This window comes from Pan troglodytes, chromosome 5 (assembly GCF_028858775.2).
Source record: "Pan troglodytes isolate AG18354 chromosome 5, NHGRI_mPanTro3-v2.0_pri, whole genome shotgun sequence".
In the NCBI taxonomy this organism is placed as follows: Eukaryota; Metazoa; Chordata; class Mammalia; order Primates; family Hominidae; genus Pan; species Pan troglodytes.
Genome location: NC_072403.2, coordinates 52,797,818 through 52,818,049, shown reverse-complemented (window position 1 = coordinate 52,818,049; position 20,232 = coordinate 52,797,818). Strand labels below are relative to the sequence as shown.

General features: G+C 43.1%; 1 protein-coding gene across 6 annotated transcripts in view; it reads left to right on the top strand.

Annotated features, from left to right (window-relative positions):
- Positions 1 to 20,232, top strand: part of ADGRF5 (adhesion G protein-coupled receptor F5) — a 102,145-nt gene that overhangs the window by 15,001 nt on the left and 66,912 nt on the right. For 3 of the 6 annotated variants that reach the window (XM_009451408.5, XM_009451412.5, XM_009451411.5), the window contains exon 1: positions 17,865 to 18,116. The exons of 2 other annotated variants lie outside the window; for them this stretch is intronic. The gene's annotated coding sequence lies outside the window, so the exon portion shown is untranslated. Of the gene's footprint in view, positions 1 to 17,801; positions 18,117 to 20,232 lie in introns of those variants that run through there. One more of the 6 variants, XM_001140861.6, reaches the window with a different exon arrangement.

Below are 20,232 nucleotides of genomic sequence, written 5' to 3'. Positions count from 1 at the left end.
CATTGAGAATATCTGGAAGTAGCTGGAAATCCTCATTCATCGAAAGTGGATTCAATTCCATTTACAATCTCTATTATATACAGAAAAAATGGGCTAAATACATGTTTGAAGATTTTTCAGCACTATGTAAATTTTCACCTTTAGTATACCAGTAAAATTAATCAGTTGAAGCTCCCCATTCCATGTCCTCACAAACAAAATTCAACCTTTAGTGAAAGTCACTTTTGAATTTTGAAACAATGAGTTCAAAAGGAAGTTACTAAAAATAATTGAAATTAACAGTGATTGTATAAAAGGGAAATAAACAGAAAATTACTTTTATTGGGCCCAAGAGACAATACATTTTAATTAAGTTACTCTTTCTCCTCATTTGTTTAATTTTCACACACAGATTTTAGTTGAAGTCACATATACTAATTTGTTTACCTACTTATTTACTGTGTGTCTTCACAAGTCTCTACACTCTTCTCAAACCAGTGCCCTCCTGTTTCCTGTGCCCCTCCACACCTTGAGCCCACCTTGAGCCCACCTTAAGCTTCAGCCCTGCCTGCCCCCAATCCAGATACCCTGAAACTGGCCACTCAACGAACCATGTTAAAGCAAGATTCCTGCCCCACAGGTAGAAGAGAACCACTAGTTAAAGGAGCAAGCAATGAATCCCTGGGATTTTTGATTTTATGTAATCAGAAAAGTCTGGGCGTGGTGGCTCACGCCTGTAATCCCAGCAACTTGGGAGGCCCAGGCTGGGGGGATCACGAGGTCAAGAGATCGAGGCCATCCTGGCCAACATGGTGAAACCACATCTCTACTAAAAATACAAAAATTAGCTGAGTGTGGTGGCACTCACCTGTAGTCCCAGCTACTTGGGAGGCTGAGGCAGGAGAATCACTTGAACTCAGGAGGCAGAGGTTGCAGTGAGCCAAGATTGGCCCACTGCACTCCAGCCTGGTGACAGAGTGAGACTCCATCAAAAAAAAAAAAAAATCAGAAAAGTAGAATGAAAAATAAGGCTAGTTTTGGGGAGAGGCTTTGTGAAGGACTCTGTGGTAGAACATGTGTGGTCATCTTTAGATTTGTGGTTTTCAGAATTTGGTTTGCACAAGAGTTACCTGGAGAGTTTGTTAATGATGAAGACCTTAGGCCTGTACCTTGAGACTCTAGGCGGGGGAACTCACAGGGGGAACCCAGAAGTCTTGGTCAGGGGACACCCAAAGGGTTGATTAAGCACCTTACCCATGTGAATCTCTGCAACCTAGTGCAGTGATCACTAAGGTGCTGAACCCCATCCACCAAGATGCTCCTTCATCTGGTGGGATTAGGGGGTGAACTCCAAGATTTTATCACTGGCTCAGAGGACCAGTCACTTCCAGTGGCCTCACCTATCAGAATCTGTTGCCTTTTTCACAGCAGCCCCCAAGTTTCTCATTCTCATTGGCTTCCAAGATGACTGAAAGAGCCAAAAAATACAGAAATAGACAAGTGCTATTTGCCAGTCAAAGGTGTTTATCAAGGGTTAGAAGAGTGTGGGAGGAAGACACCACACTCAGCTCTGATTTGCTTCTTATGAGATAGCAGGTGATGGTGTCTGAGGCCAGCAGAAAGGAAGGGAAAGGGAGGATACTGCTGTAGAAGGCATCCGGAATGTTATTCTTCTAGCAAAGACTTTTCAGAGTGAACACTGGAATTCATTCTGCAGGCTTTCCAGAATTAAAGAATGTACATTTTTCCCAAACACTAAAATTAAACTGTAAGTCATGTTTATTCATAAGTTACATGTAATAGGAAACATTTCTGGTATTGATAACTCTTAATCAGTAGACCCTACCCCCCAACTTATTAGCAGTCTTGCTTTCTGTGGTTTCAGCCACTCATGGTCAAGTGGGGTCGATAAATATTAAATGGAAAATTCCAGAAAAAAATTTATAAGTTTTAAATTACATGCTATTCTGAGCAGCATGATGAAATCTCATGCTGTTCATGCTGCCTTACCTGAAATGTGAATCATCGCTTTGTCCAGTTTATTTCTGACCATTAGTCACTTAGTAGCTTTCTCAGTTATCAAATCGACTGTCAAGATATGTATTGCAGCACCTGTGTTCAAGTGACTTTTATCTGACTTAATAATCGCCCCAAAGCACAAGATTAGTGATGCTGGTATATTATATAATTGCTCTATTTTATTGTGAGTTATTGTTGTTAATCTCTTAACTGTACCTAATTTATAAATTAAACTTTATCATAGGTATGCATGCATATAAAAAATGGTATATATGGGGTTTAGTACTATTGATGATTTCAGGCATCCACTGGGGGTCTTGGAATGTATCCCCCTCAGATAATCAGGGACCACTGTGTTGCCTTGCAACTAGAATGGTGACGAATGGTTGGGAGGACTGAGGTACACATTTTAAGGTAGGAGCCACAATTGACCTGAACTGCTCTGCTTACTAAGATAAGAAAATAAAAGATTTAGTAGAAAACCCAATGGCATGAAATCTGAGGCAGTGAGGGGCTGGGAAAACATGAGGTAAGCGTCATAAGGGGAATTTCAGTGACATGGGAGAAAGAGGGGCTTGATGCCACCCCATCAACACACACACACACACACACACACACACACACACACACACTCCTTATTTCCTGTACCTTGCTTCATGTTCTTCATAGCATTTTTGCTCATCAGACATATAACTCATTTGTTTGTTTATTTTCTGTATTTCTGTATCAGTCAAGGTCCTGGCAGAAAAGAAGTGACATTCTCAAAGGGTAACAGAAGAGGTAAGAACAGTTAAGTCAACACAGAACCGACAGCATTGAGCAGCCATGGGTTGCCTCTCATTAAGCAAAAAGGGTCAAGAAGGGTGGGGAGGTAAGAGAGGTGTCAGAGGAACCTGCCAAGATCTGCGGCTATGGGAGAGGGGGATCCCCCAGGATCTGTGGCTAGAGGGGAGGAACACAACCACTGCCAAAACTGCAGCCTGGAAGGAGTTGGCGGGGAGAAAATGCCTAGCTCTCCAGTGCTTCCATACTACAACCTCCCGCTGGGATCTCCCACTCTCCCTACCTTCCATCACCCTCCCAGAGGACAAGGCACAGTAGAGTGCGGGGCTAGCCTCCTGGAGCACAGAAAAGGGCAAAGATGGACCTGGAGGGTAAACAGAGGCTAGCCAGCACCTCCCCCAACTAGAGTGCAGACTCCTAGGGGACAGTTGTTTTCATTACTTCTTATCCCCAGGGCCTAGAACAGTGTCTGGTGTGTAGATTTTCAATAAATGTTTGATGATGGAATGAATGCGTGCATGATTTGGAAAGAGAGAGATGTCGAAAGATTAAAGCAGTTTCCTAGCGTGTGTGATGTAAACTCACCTACTGCCACTATTATAGTATACAATTAGATTTACCCTTTCTCATAATGCTTTCACATGAAGGGATATTTTGAGGAAGGCAGGTTTGGCAGGCAGATCTGGAAGAAAAGACAGAAGATACAGTAAGGACCTCAGCACCATATGACCAACAGCGAAACCACAAAGTCTGAAGTTTAATGCTCTAGAATCTACCGGTGATAGAGGCATGGGAGTGTTCAAGCCCCAGCCAGCCCCCATCCCAGGGAGGAAGGCCTTGGGCATGGGGCAGCTCTGGGTTCCATCCTGACCAACTCAACCTCTCTGAGACTGATTTTCCTCATCTGTAAAATGGGGGTGAGGAGAGAATGCAGTGTTGTGAAGATTGAGCAGGACCCGACACACTGTGCCTAGGGTGGTGTAAACAGTAGGAGCCATAAGGATTGTTTCCTGTGCAAGGCAAGTTTTCTAATTTTGAGATAGGTGTGGAAACTGCTGCAGTTGCTCTGCTTTCTGGGCTGGAGCCATTCATTCCGCATTCCTGATTAGGGAGAGGGTCAGGCGGTAATAGGACACCTCATTCCGGAGGACGCCTTCACCCCGTCCCCCTACAAGGCTTCCTGCTTCCTTCCTTCAGGGTCAAGTGGAGTCAAAGCTTGTTTTCCTTCTCACTCCAGGTCAGCATTACACAACACACTTGTTTTTTTCAGGTGGCCCTGGGGGCTTGGAACTGCACTGACAGACATCTGTGCAGCCCTTCCTTCCTCTGGGTCAGGGAGATGTTTCCAGATGGAGTTGAATTCAGGAGCAGGAGAGGGACTTGGGGAAAAGGAGAAAGGCAACATTAGCTTCCCCTTGAGAAGCTGGGAAATGCCTTAGTGAATCGGATTCACGTGGCCTTCCTTTAATATGAGCTCTCTCTCCACTTTTATTTGATAGTGGCAAATTCTTCCTCTACCCTCCTTGGGTCTGTACCCCTAAAAGTACTGCTCTGAGATAAATTAGGCTAATGAAGAGAAAATGGGGAACCTCTGAATGAAGGTCTCCTGTGCTTGCATGAAGAGCCCACAAGAGACACTCTGGAATCCGTGACACCAGGGTGGAGTGGTGGGGGTTTCCCTCAAGTGCAGGCAATAAGGTGGTGCATTGTTCGTAGAGAATTTGAAATCAACAATAAAACTGACTAAATCATTTTTAAGGATTATTGGCTGGGCTCAGTGGCTCACGTCTGTAATCTCAGCACTTTGGGAGGCCGAGGCGGGTGGATCACGAGGTCAGGAGATCAAGACCATCCTGGCTAACACAGTGAAACCCTGTCTCTACTAAAGATACAAAAAATTAGCCGGGCCTTGTGGCACGCGCCTGTAGTCCCAGCTACTCAGGAGGCTGAGGCAGGAGAATGGCTTGAACCCGGGAGGCGGAGGTTGCAGTGAGCCAAGATCACACTACTGCATTCCAGCCTGGGCAACAGAGCAAGACTCCGTCTCAAAAAAAAAAAAAAAAAAAAAGAACTATAACCATATGGTGGTGATCCCAAACAACATCAGTGATTAAGTATTTTTCCTAAAAAATCTATTGAAGGTCTAAGTTCTAAACAAGTGCTACTATTACTGGTGAGTTTCAGTAATATAAGCTGCTAATTAATGTACTTTTATTTATTACCTTTTAATAAATAGTGTTCTACAGAGAAGGTAATTCAGAAAACTCTCATTTATATAGCAGCTCCTGACACAGAGGAACTCAGCTACATATGTTTGTTCCAAGAGTAAGTTTCTAAGGGTTTGGGACTGTTGAGTTTGCCTGAAGTCTCTCCAGCCTCTGCAGAATGACACATCCCTGCATTTGAACAGTAGATTAAAAACACACAATGTTAGCATGGTGTTTGTAAAGAAACTGAACATAAGTAGCTTCAATTCTGTCATTATATGGGACCTTATAGAGTTTTTATTTTTGTTTAAAATTTAAAACAGTGAAGAGTGCAAACTTCAAGGCATACTATTATTATTTGGCACATACAAATTTTAGTTCACACTTAACCATTTCACTGAATTTTAGTAGTAGCATAAAGTAAAATGTTTTTTTTTTCAGTCAATTGCTTTAAATCAAAAGAATTAGTCAAGCAAATAAGGATTATTGCTGAAAATAATGGAGGGGAAAGTTAATAAAAGATCTGGTCCAAGTGTCAACTCTGCTAGATATCTCCATGGTCCAGAATTATGTGTGCTGGCTGCTCTCTAATTTTATGTATAGAAGTGTGAGTGTGTATGTGGCATAGGAGTGTGCATGCATGTGTGTGTATGTTTGTTTTTGAGAGCGAGAGAGAGAGACATTAGTGGATTTGGGTGACTCAGGGGCAAGAGGTCACTCATAAGATTGCCCATATTTAGTGAGAGCCCAGAAGGTTCAAATGAAGAGTCCCAGACAAAGATGTGCCATAAGTATGTGCACACACTGCTGGGTAAAACACAAAGTCTAGATCTTAATGGCTTTCAACAAAATGGAAAAGTGAACAATTTGAGGAATTCCGGAAGAAACTAAAAATAGATGTGGTTTTCCCTCCCTTAATATTCCAGGTCAGATGAGGCAAAACCAAGGGCGATGGGTCTGGAATAATCGTGTAATTGTTGATATGTAGCTATGTTTTGTATACTGTGCTTCAGATCCAAAAATAGTTTAGTGGTCCTGAGAGGCAGACTCTGATAAATAGAAGGTGACGTAGTTATGAAAGGTCTTGAACTTGGAAATGTGGACCCCCTCATTGTGCTGAGATAGGCCATGGGAGCTGTGGAGGGCTGAGCAATTTCCCCGAGGCCCGATGACAATCTGTACAATGCTAGACCATTTTGAATTGCAGTAGCAGCCACTGTGAACACCTTTGTCTTCAATCTCTTACCCTTTAAATTCCTAAAATAGAAAGCTCAGGCTAGAAAGCAGAGCAACTCACCTTCAGTAGTAGCAACCTGATCACCAGGCCAACTAGGTCCATCCATCTCTCCGGGTTTGCCATTGTGGTATGAGACAGAGCAGACCAGTGAATAAAGAGGGTAACAAACCAATGACATATCCACGACTTGGACCTGGGGAGACAGAGAATTCAGCGGATTTAGGGGCAAGCCACTTGAAGTGAACAGCTAGTGCTTTTCTCCAGTATTAAAACAAGCAAGTTGTTTTGAACAGGAGTTACTTTACTGAGCGATATGTGTAGGACATGGAAATTATTTATCCTTGTATTTTCTTTAAAAACGATTCACTACAGGTAACATAAAAGTGGTGCTTTTGGGTACCAAGACCTTGCTAACTATCAAGTTAATATTTAGTTCCCCTAAGCTCACTCACGAGCTCTGTGGTTTTGCAGCATTCCACGTCTCTACGCTTTAAAGAGGCACATTCTTCCTTCTCCCCAAGGAGTTGAACTTCAGAAAGTTTGATTAATTTTCATATATGCTTCGTTTTCCATTCCCATCACTGCTGCCTCCAACTTTGTGCTTCTCCTCAGTGATCTTATTTTTGGCCCCTTTCTTGGCTCTGAGTTTCAGAGCCATTGTTGTTTTTCATAGACACTGGCGTCGGCCAGTCTTTTTTCAGATTTCTTTCTCGAGCAAACATTGTCATTGTGCATGACATATTATGTATTCTTGAAAGGGCATTTTAAAAAGAATACGTCATCCCTCAAAGGAATTGAGAGGAGTCTTAGTATAGGGACACGATTATTAGGCATTAAGCAGGAGCCCAGGAGCAGTGACTCTGTAGGGAGGTGGGATGCATACTTGAGGGTGGTAATTTTCACCACACAGATGATTCATCTGGTTGACCAGAAGGTGATACTGATCTAGCGATGTCACCCTTCTATTGTAGGTCTTATAAATTATTGAGCATCTGTTTTGTACTGGGAATTTCTAGCTCTTCCTCAGAAATTACTTTCACTATGGTTAAGGTTGTGGCATGGGGGAGCTCTGTACCCCTATTAACAAACAAAGGGCTTCAGGGGGCATTAATGTGCACAGAAAACCCTTGTGTGGATATACTAGCAACCACAACCATGCTGTGACTTTTCTTTGGGGTATACTGGATTCCACTAACAGTATATATCCTACCAACTGAAAAAGAGATAAGAGGTAAAATCTGTCCTTGATTTAATTACTTATTTTTAAAGTACTAATTGAACACCTACTATGTTCCTTTTAACAGTTACCTAGCGCTTTAGTTTGTCTTTTCTTTTATAACCTCACCTCCACATTAGTCACTGCTAACTAATAATTTTTAAAACTAATGGTCAAAAAATATTTTTTAAATGATCAATTCTTGAGTGTTCAATTTGTTCTTTCTTAAATAGGTTCATGTACTGCACATGAATAAAATTCAGAGGGATCCAGAAACTTGCATGGTAAAAAATATACCTACTAAATCACATTATGTTTTAACTGTATTTCAATATAATTATTTTCATTTGTTATCTTATATATTCTGTTTTGTGCATTTACAAACATTATTCTAAGAAGGGTTGCATAGCCTTCACCAAATGTACAAAGAGGTTTATGGCAAAAATTAAATTGATTCTGTTTTAGTCTTTTTGTTTTATTTTTATTTTTTGAGATGGAGTCTTACTTTGTCACCCAGGCTGGAGCGCAATGGCAAGATCTCGGCTCACTGCAATCTCTGCCTCCCAGGTTCAAGCGATTCTCCTGCCTCAGCCTCCCGAGTAGCTGGGATTACAGATGTTAGTCATTCTTTTAGTGACAGTCAGTGAGATGCAAACCCTCAGTCTTCATATGCCCAAAAATATTTTTATTTTGCCTTCATTCATGAAGGTTCTTTCAAGTGTGACACCAGATGAGGTCACCCTGGGAGAAAGCACAGGTGAACAAGGACAGTGGGCCCTTGGGCCAAGCCTTAGGCACACCAACTTAAGGAGACCGAGAGGAGGGACTGCCAGGGCAGGAGGAGAGTGTCATAGAAGACACAAGAATATGTCTTGTGGTTTATAAGAAGGAAGAAGTGGCCAACTATGTCAAATGGTGCTGCAGGGTCAAGGGAGATGAGAGCAGCTAATTGACCATTGGTTATGGCAACCTGGAGACTGAGGGAGCTCCCTGAGAGCTGCTGTGATGCAGAAGTAGGGAGGGAAGATTGATTTGACTGACTTTGAGGCTGGAGAAGAAGGTTAAAGAGGTGGAGATGAGATCTAGGTATTTGGCTTTTTAGTGAAGAGCTGTGAAGGGCAACAGAAAAATATTTCAGTAAATGAGGGGAAAGAGAAAGACATAATGTCAAAGAGATACTCTATGTTTGTGTGCTGATGTTGCTGAGGAAGTAAGAGGGGACAGCACCCAGAGCCCAGTGGAAGAAGGGGCAGGCCTATCATCCTCTTGAACTGGAAAGAAGACCACAATGGGTAGTGCGGTGCAAGAAGATTAAAAGTTTTTATGTAGGAAGATGAATGTTTATTATTTTTTTCAAACAGCGTCTCCCTCTGTTGCCCAGCCTGGGGTGCAGTGGTGTGATCACAGCTCACTGCAGCCTTGACTTCCCAGGCTTAAGTGATCCTCCCACCTCAGCCTCCCTGGTAGCTGGGACTACAGGTGTGCGCCACCATGTCTGGCTAATTTTTGTATTGTTTTGTAGAGATGGGGTCCTCCCATGTTGCCCAGGCTGGTTTCAAACTCCTGGGCTCAAGGGATCCCCCTGCCTCAGCCTCCCAAACTGTTGGGATTACAGGCGTGAGCTGCCGCACCCAGCCAAATGTTTCATTTAATTGACTGTTTTCCAGTGAAATATGAGGCAAGGATACTGCTAAGACTGAGGAGAGAAGAGAAGGTGTGAAATGGCCATTTCAAGGAGTGAGAAAACTAACATAAATAATAGGATTGCCAGTTTATGTGGCTACAGCAATTCCACTGATAATTGGCAGAATGATTTTTACATGCAAGCTGCATGCCAGCCCATAAATAACTGCTCTCGGAAATACCATCCCCACACCATTTCCCACTTCTTTCTACCCTCATTGTCCTCCTGTTATCTCTACTGTCATCCGTGTTAAATCTTTAACTGCTGGTTTAAATTAATTCACACTAATATGGAACTCACTGGAAATGGAAATGAACAATATGTAAACATTTCAAAGATACCTGAGTCAGAGTAGGGGCAGTTTCTTCACTTAAAGCAATTTGTCTCCAAAAGTGTAATTTTAGGAATGAGGTACAGATAAACAGGTTTTCCCATTGCTTCCCAAATCCTGCTACAGAAGTGACAGTTTATACTTCTGATGTCACCTGGCATCTTATTTTTCATACTGTGGTGCCATTCGCTACACTTTTAATTAAAAACTGTATTCTAATATGTTAAAAAGAACCACTTAACATTCTTCCATGAAAGAATATAGGCCCTGGAGGCCGGGCGCAGTGGCTCACGCCTGTAATCCTAGCACTTTGGGAGGCCGAGGCAGGTGGATCACCTGAGGTCAGGAGTTCGAGACCAGCCTGGTCAACATAGTGAAACCCCATCTCCACTAAAAATACAAAAATTAGCTGGGCATGGTGGTGAGTGCCTGTAATCCCAGCTACTCGGTAGGCTGAGACAGGAGAATTGCTTGATCCCGGGAAGTGGAGGTTGCACTGACCCAAGATCGTGCTGCTGCGTCCAGCCTGGGCAACAAGAGTGAAACACTATCTCAAAAAATAACAATAATAAATAATAATAAAAAAATAAAAATAATAATAAGAATATAGGCCCTGGAAACATTGAGCTAATTTATTTAGAATGCCATTTCTTGCTCTAAGTCATGAGCCAGACATCATAAGGAAAAGCCAAACATCGTTAAACAAGTTTAACACAAGTTTCATATTGCCACTTTCTCTGCTCAGAAATCACTACTTCATCTTAGACATTAGGTATATGGATAACTACCCCACCTGTACCTGTGAAATTGTCCCAATATAGGGGTAAGAGAAAGGGGTATCTTTTTTTTTTCATCTTTTTACTTTCTTTTTTTTATTTTTATTTTTATTTTATTATTATTATACTTTAAGTTTTAGGGTACATGTGCACAACGTGCAGGTTTGTTATGTATGTATACATGTGCCATGTTGGTGTGCTACACCCATTAACTCGTAATTTAGCATTAGGTATATCTCCTGATGCTATCCCTCCACTCTCCCCCGACCCCACAACAGTCCCCGGTGTGTGATGTTCCCCTTCCTGTGTCCATGTGTTCTCATTGTTCAATTCCCACCTATGAGTGAGAACATGCGGTGTTTGGTTTTTTGTCCTTGTGATAGTTTGCTGAGAATGATGGTTTCCAGGTTCATCCATGTCCCTACAAAGGACATGAACTCATCCTTTTTTATGGCTGCATAGTATTCCATGGTGTATATGTGCCACATTTTCTTAATCCAGTCTATCATTGGACATTTGGGTTGGTTCCAAGTCTGCTATTGTGAATAGTGCCGCAATAAACATACGTGTGCATGTGTCTTTATAGCAGCAAGATTTATAGTCCTTTGGGTATATACCCAGTAATGGGATGGCTGGGTCAAATGGTATTTCTAGTTCTAGATCCCTGAGGAATCGCCACACTGACTTCCACAATGGTTGAACTAGTTTACAGTCCCAGCAACAGTGTAAAAGTGTTCCTATTTCTCCACATGCTCTCCAGCACCTGTTGTTTCCTGACTTTTTAATGATTGCCATTCTAACTGGTGTGAGATGGTATCTCATTGTGGTTTTGATTTGCATTTCTCTGATGGCCAGTGATGGTGAGCATTTTAGTCCTCCTTGGGAAGAAACCGTCTTTAGAAAAATAGTGTGATAGGCATCTAGAAAGCAATTGAGACTCAGACCTCTAAGAGAGTAGAGGGCCTCATGCATAAAGTGAGGGGTGGAATATATTTGTTATCCCCATAGATAGAGGAGCCAATGAGAGAAGAGTGGAGATTACAGGGAAGAAGGGAAGAGAGGTCAGCAAGATGGTGGGAAGCTGGCACTAGAGAAGGTGGGAGTCTATGGAGCACTCAGTGAAGATGTGGTCAGAATATCCCAATAAAATAGTAACATCCACCCTTCCAGTCACAACTTGGTTATTTTTCTGGTTGTAAATATGACTTTAGTCACTCCTTTACTCCCAAACTTTAGGTTCACATTTACTGGGTGTGTGGTGAAATTCAAAAAAGGGGCTGTTTTTCTTTTGTACCAACCTAGAGCCACACAGACACAACATACTAGGAATGTGGCAGTTCTATGGGTTGACCAGGCCAGGAGAATATAAACATCCTTAGGAATTCCCAGGCACCCTGAGGTGGGCTCTGAACTTCCACAAGCTGGAGAAAAGCAATTTTATCTAGAATTTTGATAGACCAGGATTCACAGCAGGCATTTGGGTTATGCTTCGTCTGGAACCCAATCTGACTTGGGTCAGTTATTCTGTCCCCTCAAATGTTCCTGTGGTTGTCACCCCACTTTTCAGTATTTCCATGGTTAGAGTCAGGTAAGAATCAAATTGAAGCATTTTAGCCAGAGCATAGCCTATGCTTCTGTCTCAAGAGGGCAATACAGCTATTTGGCATGATGTGAGCTTAATTCTAGCCTGGGGAAGTACAACGTGCAGAAACTTCTGCAATAAAGCTTGCTTGTTGACTTGTTGATGGCAAAGCTTTGTTTATGGGTGTTGTCTGAGAAGGAGGTTTCAGGCCTTTATCACCTATTATGATGCTGTTCTGAGTACTCTATGAAAGCTGGTACCTAGGTAAGTGGGTGGGACTTGGGGGTTGTGGATGGAAAAGAGACTGCCTAACTGGTGCTGGTCTACTTCTGTGATAATGATGTTAACAAGGAAATTCTGTTGCTGGCTTGCGTCAGATGTGTTATCTGGATTTAATAAATAGAGAGGATAAATGTTGACAGAGTTTTTATTGTTCTCGTCAGTACAGAGGTGTAACAGGAGTTTACCTCTATGTGTCCTTATTCTACCATTATTTCTCCTACCAGAAAATTGGGGATGGGAATGCATGTGTTGGTGGGGGCGGGGGGATCACCAGAGCATAAGGTAACAGCACGGGATGCAGAGACACAAGATCTAAATTCTAAGTCTGGCTCTGACACTAATGCTGCTTGTGACCTTGGTTAAGCCTTTCAACTTTAATACTAGATAGTTGGAACAAATGATCACTAGCTCTGCCAACCCCCCTCCACCCACCTCCGCCGCCCTTTGCTCTAATATTTTTTGATTCTGATTTTCTCCTGGCACGGATGACTCTTCAGTACATATTTGTCTAGTGGTTTTGGCATTATGACTGTTCACTAATCGCCTTGATAAATTCTGAGGAAATTATCTCTACAATCAGAGGTAAAAATGAGGGAAACTTTTTTGGGAGCCAAAGGAAATGTTGAAGCACTGAAAATAGCATAGAATGATGGAATTCGGATGGGAGATGGTATTGTGAGGACAGGGCTTTGCAGTCCCAAACCAGGATTCTGCCTGATGTTTGCAGATCAGCCTCGCTGTTACTGCAGTATATGGTATCCGCCAGTGGAGAGTGCCCGCACCCAGGATGTACGTAAAGAAGTAGAGGTTAAAATAGGAGTGACTGCCCAGTGTTCATGGACAAAATGACAGTGTACATTGAGAGGAAAAGTGTAGCATCCTTCTAAATAGATTCCCTCCTAGGCCAAGACAAGAAGGAATGCCATGTCCTCAAATACCTGCTCTTCTCCATGGGACTGGGTTGGAGGGGACTGAGGGAGGAAGAGTCAATGACAAGTCGATGATTCTGAAATTATGTGCATCACAGCTGAGGCATGTGGGTGACGTATTTCATACCATGGGCATCAGAAATGACTTCCTGCTACATAGACAGCATGTCATCTCTAAGAACTGAAAGTGGAATGTGAAGGCTGTGGATGGCTCACAGGCCATTGGTGGTCAGCGCTCCCCGAGAATAGATCAATAAGGGTCAAGAAAGAAGTGTGGATGACAGCTCAACGAACCATAGCTCAAATCTGCACTGCCCCCCCTCACCCGAGATGCTGTCTCTCCCTCTTCTAGGAGATGGCAGAGGGGGTAGTGCTAAGAGTAGAATCCAGAAAAGGGTCCTACTTGGAGGGTGACTTGGATTTCTGGCAGAAGCTGGGGCATCACTGGAGTCATAACAAGTGCTGGAAGGGAGCTGTCAACTGTGTCCAGTTGGCTCAAAAAATGGAAGCTTTGCAATCTTCCAGGGCAAAACAACATCAATGTCTGAGAGAAGCATACACAAAGAAGGTGTAATAACACTGTCTATTGGTGGAATGGGTGCAGTAGCAGTAAGTGCAAACAAAATCTGAGTGGCTGCAGCTAAGCACAGATATGACCAATTCCATTAGTGGAGGCTCTGCCAAAATATACACACCCAAGATAAGAATAAGACCATTTGTATACTATGAAACTGCCCGATTATTTGCCAGTTCCTTCCTTGTATAAGGACAGATCAGTGCCAAAGGAGAATTTTCTTGGCTTCAATATAGAAATACCAAAAGAGAGCTGACCTTGGGTCAAAAGGGTTACCAACATCTGGTTATGGCTTAAAAAATAAAAGAAAATAAAAAAAGGCAGGGCTTACCCTGCCAAGATATGAAGGTAGGAGAATTTCACAAGTTGAACTATTATGTACTTTAGCTATGCTGGCCAGGGCTGTGGCGTTAATAATTTTGCTTGTGTGTTACACTTTCAAATATTCCTCTGCAATGAGTCAGTTAAGCAGGCAACAGAGTTTTGCTGTTGTCACTCAGGCTGGAATGCAATGGCGCAATCTTGGCTCACTGCAACCTCTGCCTCTCGGGTTCAAGCAATTCTCCTTCCTCAGCCTCCTGAGTAGCTGGGATTACAGGCACCTGCCAACACGCCCTGCTAATTTTTGTATTTTTTAGTAGAAACAGGGTTTCGCCATGTTGGCCAGGCTGGTTTCGAACTCCTGACCTCAAGTAATCCACCTGTCTTGGCCTCCCAAAGTGCTGGGATTACAGGCATGAGCCACTGCACTCGACTTGGGAGCTTACCTTCTAGTCCAGGGATGCAAGGTGGAGACTCCAGCAAAATTTAAAAGTGTATTATAGTGTACCAGAGATGATATGGAAAACTAAAGCAAGTAGGGGGGATGTGGAGTGATGAAATGTAAGATATGGCTGTCAATGAAGGCCTCACTAAGAAAGCAATGTTAGGGCAATAGTGAGAATGAGGTGATGGAGTGAGTCTTGAGGAAATCTGTGCAAAGAGCATCCCTGGCAGGCAGAGAGAACAGCAAGTATGAAGACCCTGAAATGCAAGACTGCCTGGTTTGCAAGGAGGCCAGTGTGCCTGGAGCAACATGAATGATGGGGAGAGAAGGTGGTGCAGATCATGAAGGTCTCACTGGCTGTTGAAAAGACTTGTGCTCTGACTACGGGAGATGAGTTGAGCACATGTGGACTTTATATAACTTGTATTTTATAAGGACCATTTTAACTGCAGTCTTCAGAACAGACTATAAGTGGCAAGAGGAGATGCACAGAGACAGATAAGACACTGGTGATTATCCAGTCAAGAGATAGTGATGGCTTGGATGAGAATGATAGCAGCAGAAGGGGAAGAAGTGCCAGACTATGCATATATTTTGAAAATAGAGCTAACAAGATTTGATGACAAATTAAATGTAAAGTGTGCAAGGTAGGACTCAAGGATGACTCTTAGGGTTTTGATCTGGGTAACTGGAAGGATGGAGATGCCCTTTGCTAATATGGGAGAGACTGATGGTATAGCTAGTTTGGGAGGGATGATCAGGAGTTTAGTTTGGGACATGTTCTGTTTGAGGGCCTATTGAACAACTGAAAGGAGATATCAAGTAGGCAGTTGAATATGTGGGTCAGGAATTCAGGTGAGAGGTCTATGATAGAGATAGACATTTGGAAGTCATCAGCACAAAGATTTAAGCCAAAACTAGTAGAATCACCTGGGAAATGATTGTCAACAGAGAAGGGTTTCAAAGACTGAGCTATGAGACACTCTTATGTTAAGAGGAAGAACCAGCAATGGAAAATGAAATGCAGAGTTTAATTTTGCTTGCTTTTATTGATAACCCATTATATACCAGCACTGTAATATGAGCTGGGCATAACATAAATGAGACTAGTGCTTGCCTTCAAGGTGCTTACAGTCAATGCATTAGATGGATTGTTTGAATGCAGTGTGGTAACTTCAAAAAGACATGCATCTGGCAGTGTGGGATCAGGGAGAAGAAATACTTGGCTCAGGCTGGGAGAAATAGGAGGGTCCTTGGAAGAAATAACACCTGGAACTTAAAAAGAGACTAAACGTTACCTGTGTGAAGAAAGGAGAAGGGCAGAGTGAAAGAAGGGCAGAAGTGAAACAGCTGGGAACATGCTGGAAAATATGTATTTATTTGGTGCTGAAATTTCTTCCTGAGAAAGTAGGAGCTTTGTCTCTAATGAGACTGTACCTTATAGCCATGAGAGACACTTCATATTAACAAAGTGATAACATGACTGGTAAATTATTCTCTCTACGTTTGCAGTTGGGTTCAAGAAATTTGGGTTCAGCCACCAACACCAACGTTTTAGAATTCAAGAAAACGGCTGCTGTGACAGTCAATTCCAGCCGTAGCTACGACAGGGCAGGGTCGCTCCATCCACAGTTCATTCTGGGTTGCCGCTGAGGCCATATGGTGGTTGCATTTTTTATTTGCTTTTGTTTTCATTGTAATGTGTGTGCAGCAAGCACATAGTGTTCCTAACAACAAGCAGGGAACTGTGGGCGAGAAGAATTGCTCCTCAGGGAAGGAAAGGGACAGCCACTTTGACAACACCCATTCCATGTTAGACAGCCTGCTGCACCCAACAACCAAAATACGAGCAGGAAAAAAGGCAGCATTTGCCCAGGAACTGCATCCCTCAGCAGGCTCTTTTTAAGTTAGGGTGTATCCAATCTAACGTGTAGACTACAGTTGAGAATCAGTATCTAGAAGTGGAATAATAACATTTTGGAGTTCATCCTCTTCTTGCCCAAATACTCTGGTCTCAAGCCTAAGTCCTGCTGGTGGTTGCTGACTTGCTACAGGCTGATAGCATGACAAGAAGGGAAGGCAGCTGGAGGGGAGAGAGGATGAACTTGGAGGCATTGGAGCCCAGGGTTCCAGAGAACAACAAACAGTTACTAAACTCTTCCTCTTCAGTTTCAGCAGAGTCTATAAACTCAGTACTATTATTATCCCACTTTCACACACAATAAAACTGAATCTCAGGGCCAGGAGCAGTTGCTCACGCCTGTAATCCCAGCACTTTGGGAGGCCGAGGCTGGGGATTACCTGAGGTCAGGAGTTTGAGACCAGCCTGGCCAACATGGAGAGACCCTGTCTCTATTAAAAATACAAAAATTAGCCAGATGTGCTGGTAGACACCTACAGTCCCAGCTACTGGGAAAGCTGAGGCAGGAGAATCGCTTGAACCCAGGAGGCAGAGGTTGCAGTGAGCCAAGATCGCGCCACTGGACTCTAGCCTGGGAGACAGAGCGAGACTCAGTCTAAAAACAAAACAACACTGAATCTCAATAGGGTCAAGTAATGTGTACCCGGCCACATATAATTGGTGGGACTAAAGCATCAGTTCCTACAGTCTGACTCCAGAGTCCTTTATTTGACACTATGAGGAATTCCCTGAAGATACTCTTGGGACTACCTGCATGGGACTCACCCGAAGCACTTATTTCCAATGCCGATTCCAAGCCAGGCCTCATTCATCAAACTTTCTGTGGGCAGAGCTCCAGAGTAGAGAGTCAAACAGCATTCCCCATCCGTGTTCTGACCTTGGGAAGCGTTCTCCTTGGGCCTCAGTTTCCTCTTTTGTAAAATGAGGATCAGTGAGGTCACTTCCAGTTCAAAAATGAGCTGACTATAATTCATCTATAAACCCAGCAACCTGGATGCAGCCTGCCAACCAGGCCTTTACCATATATCTCCTTATCTTTAAATATCCATGCTATCGAGCGGTATTTTAAGTACCACTAAATTTATAGTTTGATACACAAATACTCACAGAGTTTCCCTGGAAACCTAGGAGAACTGGACATCCCTCCAATATGGCATTTTTGAGGTACAGCCCTCCCGCGGGGGAGGACTAAGCAACTTCTCTAGGTCTCTTCTCTTCTGCGGATTCTTTTTTTCTCTGCTTTCTTGGCACTGCTAAAGACAAAGAATTCATCGATAGTCTTAATTTTCCTTCCTCTCTGAAATTACAATCTAATTTAGTGGTCATCTTTTAAAAGTTGAAACCAGGCATCCTGTACTTCTCATTAGCTCTAACCTATGTTTGGTTTGCTCTGGTTTTGCTTTTCTGATTTTTTTCTTTGGAGAAAGGAAAGTGAGAACTAGGGGCATTGGCCAAACAAGTCTGTCCACTTGGTGGAGAGGTTTCCAGATAAGAAGGATCTGAAGGACTTCCCATGGGCGTGAGGGAAATCGCACACGCCATCCGGGGAAGAGGACCAGGAAATCACTTTTTGTTTTTAAAACAGCAGCGCGGCTCTCAGGGATGACTCTGTGAGACTGGGAGGATCATAGCTGGGGGAGGCTGAGCGTGGGAGCGGTGCTGCCAGTCCTGCCTGAAAACGCGAAATGAGTCTTGCTTGGTTCTCCCTCCACTGGGCGTGAGAGCCCCTGCCCAGGAGGCCCAGGACAAATGGCTCCATAGTGGAAACTGGGAAGCTTTTAGGCATCTGATCAGAGCGGGAGCCAGCCGGGGGACCACAGTGCTGGACAGGTAACAGACATTTCTCCTACTACGGTCTGTCAGTCTGTCTCCCTTTGTAGCAAGACCTCAGGGGCTCCTAAGTCACTTTTCTTAAGACATCTTCCACTTACGATCCTCTTTGCCTGCTTTTCTTTTGCGTAGGTGTGATATGTATGTTGGGAAAGTTAAGTATGTCCAGTCAAGAGCACTGTGCATACTGTTGGTCCAGTTAATGAGACTATATTAAAGGAGATGGCGTATCAAGCAACTAGCTGGGATCCTTTAGGATTTTCTTAATAACAGACTTTTTTTTTTTTTTCAAACAAGTTCTCTCGTCCTTAAACCAGAAAATACTATAAAAACCAGTGCATTCATGAGCTACTGAGCTGCTGCTCTTGCCAAGAGCATTTCAGGGCCAGTCGGCCATTGCTGTGGTCAGGCTGAGGAAGGAAGAGGCTGCATCCCAGTAGCAGGAGGAGCCCTGGCTATTCGCTCAGCTCCGGGAGAGTCCTTCCAAAGGACAAGGGATGACCTTAGAAATGTAAAATGTAGGCTGCAGCCTCCCACCCAGGACTGAGGGGAAAGGAGTTTGTAGTCAGCGTTAGGAAGGAGGTCAGTAAAAGTGCTGGGGCTTCAGGGCCAGGCCGACTTGTTTTGAAAGGAGCAATTCTATGATGTGCGGTTTGCTTAAACCATGTTTTCTCATATTTCAGAAAGCCAGGTCATGCCACTTCACTACAGCATTTTTTCTTTCATAAAGGGCTAATGTAGTTGGTTTTTCAATGTAGGTTATTTTTGAATTACACAGATAATACTCGACTATATTCTTATCATAAAAGAATATCTCTAAATAGATTTTATTTTTATTTTTATTTTTTTTGAGATGGAGTCTTGCTCTGTCGCCCAGGTTGGAGTGCAGTGGCACGATCTTGGTTCACTACAACCTCTGCCTCCCGGGTTCAAACGATCCTCCTGCCTCAACCGCCCAAGCAGCTGGGATTACAGGCACCCGCCACCACACCCTGCTAATTTTTGTATTTTTAGTAGAGATGGGGTTTCACCATGTTAGCCAGGTTGGTCTCCAACTCCTGACCTCAGGTGATCCACCTGCCTCGGCCTCCCAAAATGCTGGAATTACAGGTGTCAGCCACCGCAGTCAGCTTTCTGTTAACAGTTTTCAATTGCACCCCCAATATACACTCTCTTCCCCCCGCCCCAAATATTATTCTATCGCTTGTTTTCTGTGTTACCAGTTAAAGGCTTTATTTTCTGTTCTGAGCTCTATAGGACAAGCCGGGGCACAGGAGTACAATAAATTCTCATTGTCAAGTTCATGTGATTTATCCTAAACTCCTTCCTCTCAGTGAAAGATAAAATGCTACATGGGAAACATGAATAGCTCTTTTAACTCTTAGAAAAGTATAAAGAGTTTTACTCATTTTTACCATTACTATTTTGTGTTGGTTTTGGCTTTGACAATTAATAATATTAGTAACAACCTCCTAAGGATTAAATTCTAGATTTGCCAATTAGTGGTTTGGGCTTTTCCCTTGAAGGGCATCAGAGGTTTCTTATTCTAGAAATGAAAGGGGAGAAGATAAAATAACAGGAAATTAACTAGATAGATAATAGCTAGATTGATAGATAAAGTAGCCCAGAGAACGTAGAGTGAAGACAGGAGAGATTGCCCTTTTATTCAGTGGATAATAAATGCATTTAACAGTTCGGTTCATTTTCCATCTCTTTTAGTCTTCTGTAAAAAGGTGGCCTTCCCCTCCCCACCAACAATGTTAAGAGACAAGCAAATAAGGAAAACATCACTATGAACAAGTTGATACAGCTTATGGAGAGAGCCTTTGGGAAAAAGGTATAAATAAGCAGTATCAAACCCAAGAATAATACGAACACTTTCAATAGCTATTTCATATTTTCTTGTTCTTTACAGGGTTTCTCCACCCCAAACTATAGAGCCACTAGGCCTTGCTGATTTTGGACATTCTGTAAAATTTGCCTGCCTTTGTCCCTTCTCCAGATCTCTCGCTACTCCGATGAATCATTTCTTCCAAGTGCACAGTGTTAGCCACATGAAAGACCTCCACTGAGGCCCTGTAGACTAACACTGCCTCACTTACTGAGCGTGGGTTTA